Source organism: Pongo abelii, chromosome 3 (assembly GCF_028885655.2).
Source record: "Pongo abelii isolate AG06213 chromosome 3, NHGRI_mPonAbe1-v2.0_pri, whole genome shotgun sequence".
NCBI lineage: Eukaryota > Metazoa > Chordata > Mammalia > Primates > Hominidae > Pongo > Pongo abelii.
This window is the reverse complement of record NC_071988.2, coordinates 150160262-150170794: the sequence shown is the minus strand read 5'-3', so window position 1 is coordinate 150170794 and position 10533 is coordinate 150160262. Positions and strand designations below refer to the sequence as shown.

The 10533-nt window shown below is 43.9% G+C and overlaps 1 long non-coding RNA gene across 1 annotated transcript; it reads left to right on the top strand.

Moving 5' to 3' along the window:
* The first annotated feature begins 1658 nt into the window (after nucleotides 1-1658).
* On the top strand, nucleotides 1659-7162 carry LOC103890501 (uncharacterized). Its single transcript, XR_002914781.2, has 3 exons — nucleotides 1659-1765; nucleotides 3535-3643; nucleotides 7019-7162. It is a non-coding gene; the product is annotated as an uncharacterized LOC103890501 (long non-coding RNA).
* The last annotated feature ends 3371 nt before the right edge of the window (nucleotides 7163-10533 follow it).

Sequence of the window (10533 nt, the reverse complement as noted above, 5' to 3'; positions counted from 1 at the left end):
CTGCTGACCTTTTTCTGTAGCTGACCAACATTTTTCACCTCACTTACTTTACTAATTTATGATTTTCTTACGCTAAATTTTGCATCCCTTTGGTATAAAGTGCCAGCATACCTAGAAAATATTTTTGCATTTCACATGCTAGTTAAAATATACCCTCACATAGTTTGTGTCTTTGAAAATAATTTAGTACCCTATGATTAATACACCAGACTCATATAAATATAAATAGACATAAATACACATATATATATATATATGTTTCGTCTTACTATAATCCATCTGAGTTAGAAAATCCCCATATAACAAACATATGTACAAGTCCCAGCCAATGATCCATTCTAGGGAATGTTAAATAAACCAAATCTGGTTTGGCCAAAGAACTTAGATAGTCCCTTGGCGTTTTCTGCTACATCAGGTGTAACTGAATGTAAAATTTTCTATCTGGAATTTCAGGGGCAATTAAAACTCTTAATAATTCTTTTTCCCTTTGGCTGTACCTTTATTGGTTGGCAATGAATGACTTGGCTTCTGACCAACATAGGAAAAAAACATACTTTTTTCTCAGAAAACTTGTGATGACAGCTGTCATTTTCCAGCTCTCAGATGCCAATGGGAATTGACCCAATAGTCATAAGCAATAAATTTCTGTACAGAGAAAATCTTATTTAATGGAGAAGCATTTTCCATTAGGAAATTCCTTCTAATAAGAAATAACTAGATACTACTTATTGTTCTCTTTGCAGTGCCCAGTCCCATGACAGGCCCTCATTCCAGGCCCCACCACAGTGATATCTCTATTGTACCACCAGCTCCCCAAAGTGGTGACAGGAGCCCTGGGTCTGAGCTGCAGCAGTGACTGAGCACGCCCCAAATGTCTCCAAGTTTCCAAGGCCACCCCACAGTTGTATAGTAGCTCCAGTCAGGCTCCTGGGGAGGTCTGTCTGACCTCATTACCATGGAGCAAGACAGGATTTTGTAGAACATTCTTTTTTCAGTCTCTTTAAAGAGCACAAGCCAGGACACACAAAGACTAGAAGCTGGTTTCTAGGAAATTTAACCTCTCAAAATATGGGCATCATTGAATGTCCCTGATACAGTCATTCTCCAGCTGCCACTGTCTGAAAACAATATACACAAAAGATGAAAGACAACTTTGAATGACTAGCCCCCGACTCAGGACTAATGATAAGATTATTAAAGTCACACATCAGCCTACCCGAAGCAAAAATTTTCTTCCCTGAAAGAGTTGAGAAGTGTCACTGTCCAGTGAGGCATTTATTTTCAAACTAAATCCAGTTAAGAAGCTGGGCTGCTGGCCATAACTCCTACAGAAACTAACATATACTTCTGTGCCTCTGACAGCCCGGCCCAGTGATGAGTACACAGTTGTAATTGAATTGCATTTGACGTTGTTTGCACTAACACAGTACCAGACTTCAGGACAAACCACAGCTCTGCAGAGCAGAGGTCTGGCCCACTCTCCCCCCACCTCACCCCCCGTGGCTTGGGTCTGCCCTTGTTGTCCTGACCTGCTGGAGGTTTCATCAGCATCACCTCTGACTCATACTTCGCATTCAAGAGCAAGATGAATTCGCCAGCAATGAGAGCCTGGAAGAGGGCCAGCCTATTGGTACTAAAGCAGTGCTGGCCCCAACACAGCTCGCTGGGCCAGACGTTGATGGGAAATGGCTGACAGCAGGATAAACAAGCAGCTCCCTTTTTAGTGAGCTTCAGAGGAATCAGGTGGACAGAATCAAGGTTTCAGGTATGCTCTTCAGAGGCTCTGTGGAGTGGTGGGAGGGAAGCTGTAAAACAGCATTGGAGATGGTTGTGGTCTCCCCCAGCAAAGGCACCGGCAGGAAGGAAGGCAGATTGGCAAACAGTGTGGGCCCACAGTGCGAGCCAGGGCAGAAGCCATCAGGGGACACATCAAGCCGTGAGAGACAGCTGGTTAGGGACCCCTCAGTTCCCCACCGTCCTGCAGAGACATGGGGGGCAGTGTCTGTGCCTCCCTCCCTCACCACCCGAGCCGCTCCACAAGAAATTCTGAGCGCCACTGGGCAAGTAGAGGGAACCAAATGCCTCAAGATGGAGAAGAGCGGAAGGTCTAACTAGCAGTGCTGTGGAAGAGCAACACAGACAAGAGGTGTAGAATTAGCTGGGCAGGGTGTGTGGGTTCCTTCCGGTGCCTGCGTGCCTGAGAAGAAGTCATTCGTTGAGCTTGGTTTAGGTTTGAAGGCAGTTTTGGTGTTTGAGGCTTATTTAGCACACATAAGTCCAAGGTAGCATCAGAAAGAATTATAAACTTCATGTGACTTTTCAAAACAACCCAATGAGCCCAGTGTTCGCAAATAGCAGTCAGCCGAGATAAGCGGCCATTCTAGGAGCAAAGGCCCTTGTGCCAGGAAAACAAGAACAAGCATGAGTGAGAAGCAGGGCAATGCAATCCACAAACACAATTCATGCTTTACAGCTGTGAGACAATGCTTCTTTTGCTTGGACCTCAGGCTCTGCAAACTGCAGCACAGAGGAGGGTAAGTGTGCAGTGGCCCCTAGAGAAAAGTGGTCAGTAATGAAATTGCACCCCACTTTACTTGCCCCTTTGTGTTCCTGGGTCACTGCCAGGCTGTCCCAATCCTGCAACATGTGGAAAGCCAGTGTGTTCAGATGGAATAGTAGGGGATGCAACCTAAAGAGATTACTAGTAAGATTTTCCAGAAAAAGAAAAATAACTATTTTTTAAGCATGAGCAGGGGTGGGGAGGAGTGGGGGGAAGAAAGTTTCTTTGTTTCTAATTAGAAAGCTTTGCAAGCTATTGACTTATTGAGGAAAATCAGGACAATTGGGTACACAGCTTTGACTTCTGGTGATTTCTGACACTTTCCTCGAAAGCCTATCACTCCAAATTGAGGGCCCCAGGATTGACTGTTTTACAGAAGCTCTTATGTATTGAGGTCTTGTATGAACTGGACCCATGTAAGATGGGGAGTGGTGACAAACGTTGGCTCAACCTCAATTGTCAGATTATGGTTCAAGGTTATTTTCTTAGAGATAGTGAGTCTTCAGAAAACCTTTGAGTAAAGGCAAATGAAAGGCTTGGGTCTAAAAACAGGCTTCCAAAAGTGGAAATAGGACACAGGAATCGGAGAGTTGGAAAACAAAACAAAACAGATGAGCTGGAATGAAAAGAGTAGAGAGAGAAGTAGAAAGACAGGGAGAGACTCTCTAAGGAAAGCTGTGAAGGAAAAGGATTGCGGCCTCTTGGCTTTATTTTCAGTTAGTGCCTCATACAATTCACAATGTGAGGCTCCCACACATTCTGGCCTGTTCTCCCCAATTATGGGGGTGGGGAGGTAAGTGAACTACACCCAGACTTCTTGCAGCTGTCACCTCAATATCAGGTATCTGCGAGGTGGGGAGAGAGGCGGGAGGATTGATAAGGGGCTGTATAACTACTGGGAACTCCAGCCAATGTAACACATGGTTATGTGGGCCTATGTAGTTAGGTTTCACAATCCCTATTGCCTGTGCCAGACCCTGACCTAAATACTGGAGATGTGGAGCTCAAGAAGGCATGATTCCCGCCCTTAGGAGTGCACCATCAAAGGAAGTTAGGAGTGCATCTCCTCAAAGGAGGAGATAGGTGAGTAAACTAAACATTTTGATTCAGCATGTTTTGGGATACAGGTAGGAAACAGAGCTGCAGGGCCAGGGAAAGGGGGCATCTCCCCCAAAGGCAAAGGTCCTATCCTCAGTCCCACAGAACAGCTTACAAAACTCCTCCTCAGGTGCAGCTGGTTCGGAGGGTACGGTCATCTCCAGCTGTCTCCTAAATCGTCTCTATTTTCTCACTGGCTCCTTCTAGTCTAGGTCTCTCCAATCCTATACACATCGTTTCCAGCTCTGTTATGCCTTCAGGCTACTGGCTGAGCCTTTTTCTTTTACTGCTAAAGCATAGCATACATTTTCCTGCATTTCCTCCCTACTCTCTCATTTTTCACCCACCCCTTGATGTCAAGTTCCTCTCTGTACCACTTTATCATAATCTCCCTCTTGAAGAAGAACCACCAGTGATTTCCTCATCACTAAATCCAGTGATCCTCATTGATGTTATTATACAGAGAGCTGACTGGCAACTACCACACTGCAAGCTAAAACTCTCCCCTCTTTCAGCTTCCCAGGCCTGTCTGCCCTTGTTCTTCCTGCAGTTCTCCTGTGCTTCCCTCATTAGCACCAATTCCCTTTGCCATCTCATAAGTGGGAGTGTCCCCCAGTGAACAGCCACAGGGAGTGCACCTGCATCCAGAGTTCCAGCTATTCTCCATGCTGATGACACCCAAGTCTTTATCTCCAGGTCTGATCCTTCACTTTGTTTCCAGTCCAGAATTTCTAATCACGTACTGGTCAGGTTCACATTCTTGGTCATCTGTGTCTCTCAGGGTTCCTAGCACAGTGCATTGCATAGATATGGATACAATAATATTAAACTGAATGATGAGTGAACGAATGAACGGATAAAATATCCCAGTCTCCTGCAGAAAATCCCACTTTGTCACTTCTGCCTTTCTTTCCTGACCATGGTTTCCAGCCTGTTATCTTCCAAGAGACAGACAATTTATTATTATCTTCCTAGAGGAGTCGCATCCCCAAAGCCTGGAAATGGGGCTTTGTATTATCCATCTAAAGATGGGTATTATTGTCTTTCACCCCTCCATTCTCTTTTCAGCGTCTCATTTTCTTTCTTGGTGAAATAGAACAAAAGTGATCAGCCCTTCTGAGAAGTCATATTATTCATGGTAACATTGTTTTGTCTTGTAAGTGACTGACATTAGGACTGACATATGAACTGATTTATACCCCAACTTCAACATGCCCTTTCCCACGATCTGTAACCCCAAAGCAACAGTAACAGCTGGACTAATAGCACTTGCAATATGCCAGGCACTGTGCTGGGCTAAGTGCTTCATATGTGTTATCTTTCCGAATCTTTTCAAAAACCTTATGAGGCAGAAACCATTTCCAGAGAAGGAAACCGAGGCTTAGGGAAGTTGAAGTAACTGGTTCAAGGTAAGTGGCAGAGCCAGGGTTCAGGGAGACATGAAAACATCCCACTCTTAACCCTTCACCACACAGCCTCTTGTGTCTATTGGATTCACTTACAGGGGGCTTGAGTTGGTTCACGTCTACAAATAATTGAATGTCTGTTACATGCTGAGCATTGTGGGATACAAAGGTTTAAAAAGATCAAGTCCATGATCTCAAGGAGCTTACAGTCTAGAGGAAGAGCACCAACATGAGACTGACGCCTGTACAGTGAAATGAGACTTTCGGATGAAAGGGTTACATTTACACAAAGCACGCACAGTTCAGTATTACATGTCCCTGCCCTTGAAGAAGATCCCAGCTGCTAGAGTTTTGACTATGCAGTGTTTCAGATTTAGTTTCCCCTCCTCTTTGATCAGGCTCCTCTGTCTTTCTAAAGCTCATACTATACATATAATTTCCATTCAAATTCAAAATCTTTCCAATTATTGTAGTGAATGCAATGTTATTCAAGGATTTTTTTTTTCCTGAAAGAGCACCTATCTGACATGCATTTTTAATTTTATGTGCAATATGCAAATGTCATCACTGTAGTTGTTAACCGCAGTGCAGGATTGCAATTAACTATGGAGCTGTGCATTTTAGTTATATGCTAATGCTAATGAGATTTTCATAAAGCAAGTCCAATTACCAGCCCTATTTTTTAACTGCAAGAGCTAGTGCAAAGCAAAGGTGTTGACTTTCTTTAGAATAAATTACCCTTTGTCCTTGGCTCCTTCATCATATTCAATCATCCTAAAAAGTAACTCCTGCTACTTTGAATATTGTATCCTGCCTTGCTCTCCAGTACAATATTAATGGAGACCGTGGGCAAGATTGTTTAGAAACCAATTTACACTGCACAGGCAGTGGGAAAACTTCCTCCAAATGTAAACTGCTCCAACAGAGGAGCAGAGCTTTGAATACTCAAAGTAAACAGGACCTAGAGGAGACTGAAGACCCAGACAGTGAGTTAGCAAAAATAAATCACAAGAGAGCGTGTATGTGGTGTAACCTTGCACTGAGGAAACACAAGCGGTGAATGGGTATTTAAACTCAGACTTATGATCAGCTGTGTCACTGGTGGAAGACAATCACCTTAGAGGGATATTCATTCATTCATTCATTCACTCATTCAAGAAACAGTCGTGGGGGCTTCTGTGTTCCAGACACTAAATTAGACACTGAAGCTTCAAATATGAATAATATAGGGAAGGAGAGACAGACGTTCATATTTTATTTCTATACTAATTGATTCTTTTACAAAAAGAAAGTGTCTGTGAATTACTCGGGCAGTGAAAGAATGAATAAGCACAATGCCTGCCTTCAGTGAGCTTATGGTCAAGTAAAAGGATACGAATATGTAAAATAATTTTAAAAGGATACAAGCATGTAAAACAAAATGTGACACATGAGGTATTTTTAGAGGAGGACAAAATAAAGGCAAAGGTCAGTTTGGAGAAGGAAGGTGATGGGGAGAAAAACTTCTTAAAAGATAAGGAGATTCTTGAGCTGAACCTTGAAGGTGGATAAGTATTAGCTGGAACAGGGTGGGAGGTCAGTCCAGAAAAGAACAACCTGAAGAAACCACAGAAGTATGCAACAGCCCAGGTGACTGTAAGCGATCCAAGGTCCCTGGAAGCACAGGGTGTGCAGCAGAGCCGAGGTGAAAGGTAAAGTTGGAAAGGAGCCACTGAGGGGTTTTCAGCAGGAGAATAAACAATCAGACGTGCCTCTTGGGCAGCAAAGTGGAACAAGGGTGAAAGGTGAGTGGGTGGGGGCAAGTAAATCACCCACTCATAGGAACCACTTCTGTGTTCAACTCAGACCCTGAGACAAATGATCAGGTTATATTTCCCCTCAAGATGTTTCCCGTGCCCCTATGGAAGGCTATGAAACAACAAAGTACTCTTTATTTTTAACATTTTCTTTCCAGAAAGAAAATATGAGAGAGAGGGAAAAAAAGCTTGATGACGTAGATATACAGTTTGAGTGTCTTTTCTAATCTGGATCAACTTCGAACCAAGATGAAAGAAGCATGGAAACAAAAGCACAAGAGAAGAAAAGGCGAGAAAAATAAGGGGAGAGAGGATGATAAGAATAGTACCAGGCTGGGCGCAGGGGCTCACGCCTGTAATCCCAGCACTTTGGGAGGCTGAGGCAGGTGGGATTGCCTGAGGTCAGGAGTTTGAGACCAGCCCGCCCAACATGGTGAAACCCCATCTCTATCAAAAATACAAAAATTAAATTAGCTCGGCGTGGTGGTGCACACATGTAATCTCAGCTACTTGGAAGGCTGAGGCAGGAGAATTGCCTGAACCTGGGAGGCGGAGGTTGCAGTGAGCAGAGATCGTGCCATTGCACTTACAGCCTGGGTGACAAGAGCGAAACTCCGTCTCAAAAAAAAAAAGTACCGGCTGGGCGTGGTGGCTCACACCTGTAATCCCAGCACTTTGGGAGGCTCAGGCAGGTGAATCACGAGGTCAGGAGATCGAGACCATCCTGGCTAACATGGTGAAACACCGTCTCTACTACAAAAATACAAAAAATTAGCCGGGTGTGGTGGTGGTCGCCTGTAGTCCCAGCTACTTGGGAGGCTGAGGCAGGAGAATGGCGTGAACCCGGGAGGCGGAGCTTGCAGTGAGCCGAGATTGTTCCACTGCACTCCAGCCTGGGTGACAGAGCGAGACTCCGTCTCAAAAAAAAAAAAAAGGTACCAAAAATGAAGTAGAATTAGGTCTGGGTAATGGGAGTACCTTTTCTCCTTTTCATACCAACCTGCCCCCAAACTCCTGCCACCTCTGCCTGGGAGAGAAAAGCCAGGAATTGGGAAAGGAAAGTGGAACATGGAATCTTCTGGAGTCCTCAGTAGAAGCAGACGTCCATTAGAGGTAGAAGTACACAGAGTTCCACTTCGTTGTAACAAGGATGAAAGGTTAAAAGTCCCAGTACATAGGCAAATATATTTAGTGGTGGAAAGTTGAGGAGTTTCTATCAGATGTCTTCTGCTTTAATTGTGAAATATGAAGTAAAGTTATCTGCCCTGAGGGGAGAGGTGGGAATTCAGACAATGAAAAAGTTTGAGCAAATAGTGGGGTTCGTCCAGAATTGGAGTTTTGCTAGATAACTTCAGTGGAAGGATCAAGGGTCAAGGGAATTTAGAATATAAGTAATATGTTCTGGATAGGAGGAAACTGAAGACAAGAGTGGCTGGTGGATGGGCAGAAAGGAGAGAGGAGGAGTGATGGGAGCAACAGAGTAAGCTGGAGGGAGGGGGATGTAGCTGGAGGGCAGTCATCTGTACTTGTTATCTCAGGGGGGATGTCCAGGTCTAGGGTGAAGCTGTGAGAATGGAAGGCGGAGATGGGGTATGGAAGATCACTGGAAGATGAGGAGGTCAGAGAACTGAGTGCTCAGTGGTTAGATGGGTCAGATAGAAAGAATATGAAACAAATGCCAGGCTTCAACGACTGAGGAGGAGTGAGCAGAAAACCAAAAGAGAACAACATCATGGAAGGGCAGCGGGGGCTTGGCCTGATGACCTGGGCCTTCAAGGAGCAGGAATCCTGAGGCAGATGTTGGTGATTTTTAACCTCATCCTTTCATCATTTTTCTTGCTGATAGAGCCTTCCTTCCCCATGGAGATCACATGTATGAGCTCATGACACAACCTTAGCCAACAGGACTAGGGGGCAATAAGATGGGGGCTTCGGGGAAAGATTTTCCTCCTTGTTAGGAAACTGTAGGTAAGGAGAAATTGCACTTTCCACTTTTGACATTATAGTAGGTTGAATAATTCCCCTGAGAGATATCAGGTGCTAATCCCTGGAACCTGTAAATGTTACCTTGTATGGGAAAAGGGTCTTTGCAGATATGATTAAGTTTAGGATCCTGAGATGGGGAGAATATCCTGAATTGTCCAGGTGGGCCCTAAATGCAGGCACAAAGTGACCTTTTAAGAAAGGGGTAGAGGGAGATTTGATATAGACAGAGAGAAGACACACGCCCACACACACACACACACACGAGAAGGTAATGTGAAGGTGGAGTCAGAGATTGGAGTGATGTGGCCACAAGCCAAAGAATGTGGCCACAAGCCAAAGGCAGCTATCAGAATCTGGAAGAGGCAAGAAACAGATTCTCCACTAAAGCCTTCAGAGGGAGGATAGCCCTGCTAACACTTTGATGTCAGCCCAGTGACACATCAGACCTCTGGCTTCTAGACCAGTGAGAGAATAAATTTTTGTTGTTTTAAGAACCAAGTTTGTAATATTTGTTACAGAAGCCATAGGAAACTAATTCAGATGTAGCAGTGAGGGATGTGATGACTGGAGTGGCAGCAGCTATCTTGAAACCATGAGGACACAAACCTGAGGATAAAATTAAATTCAATATCCTGGAGAAGACAGAGTGGAAAAATGGAAAGACCTGTTGAATTAGCCACGTATCACTCAACCTTTTGACTTCTTATCATGTAAGATAATAAATGTCTTTATTGTTTATGGCTCTTCTGGTGGGATATTCTGTTACCTGCAGCCACAAGCATTCTAATTGATACAGGCCTATCCAAAAGGGTGGAAGAGTCCTGGTTGGGAAGCAGCAGTGGGTACTAAGGAAGAAATTTGACCCACTTGCCAACTCTGAGAAGAGTGCATAAAATGAAAAATGAGCAGCTCCCATTTGAGAGAGGAGCAGAACAGGTAACTTGGAGAGAGTCAGAAGGTTAAGAAAATGGTTAGGGAAAAGATTGTAGGGATAGGGGCATTTGTTAATTATGCAACTGGCCTTTTCAAAGGCAGTAAAAGCTTAGGAAGAGGAAGATAATTGGCAGGTATTCTGAGAAAAGGATTATGTGAATCACGACACCGTATTGTTATGATGAAATTATATAGAGTATAGGTGGGGTGGGGAATAAGGAGAGACTCACACTTTGGACAATTACCAAAAAAAAAAGGGAAAATAGATACAATGCTTGTTAGATTTAACCAGCCCCAGGGTTGCCAAGAAAACATTTCTACCAAGGCCAGGACCAAAGTGGTTTTTAAACTTTAATGTTCATAAGGTTCATGGAGTTTGTTAAAAATCTTAAACATTCCTAGGCCCCAGGACCAATAGCCTGACTCAGTAGATCTCAGTAGGGTCCAGAAATCTGCATTTCTAATGAGTATCCCAAGCGATTCTATTGCAATTGATTTAGGACCACATTTTGAAACACACTATCCAAAACACTTGCTTTCACATGTTTTTGACTAAAATCTGCATTAAGAAATACATGTGGCATAAGCCACATGCACACACCCACACATATGCATGCACACACCTACAAGCACAAATGTGTGCACAAGGCAGCTAAAACAATCTGGCTTAACCAAATAGACATTTATTTTTCATTTACACAAAATCCAAAGCTGATGTCCCTGGCCAGGTGACTCCATTTGGGTGACATTCCTC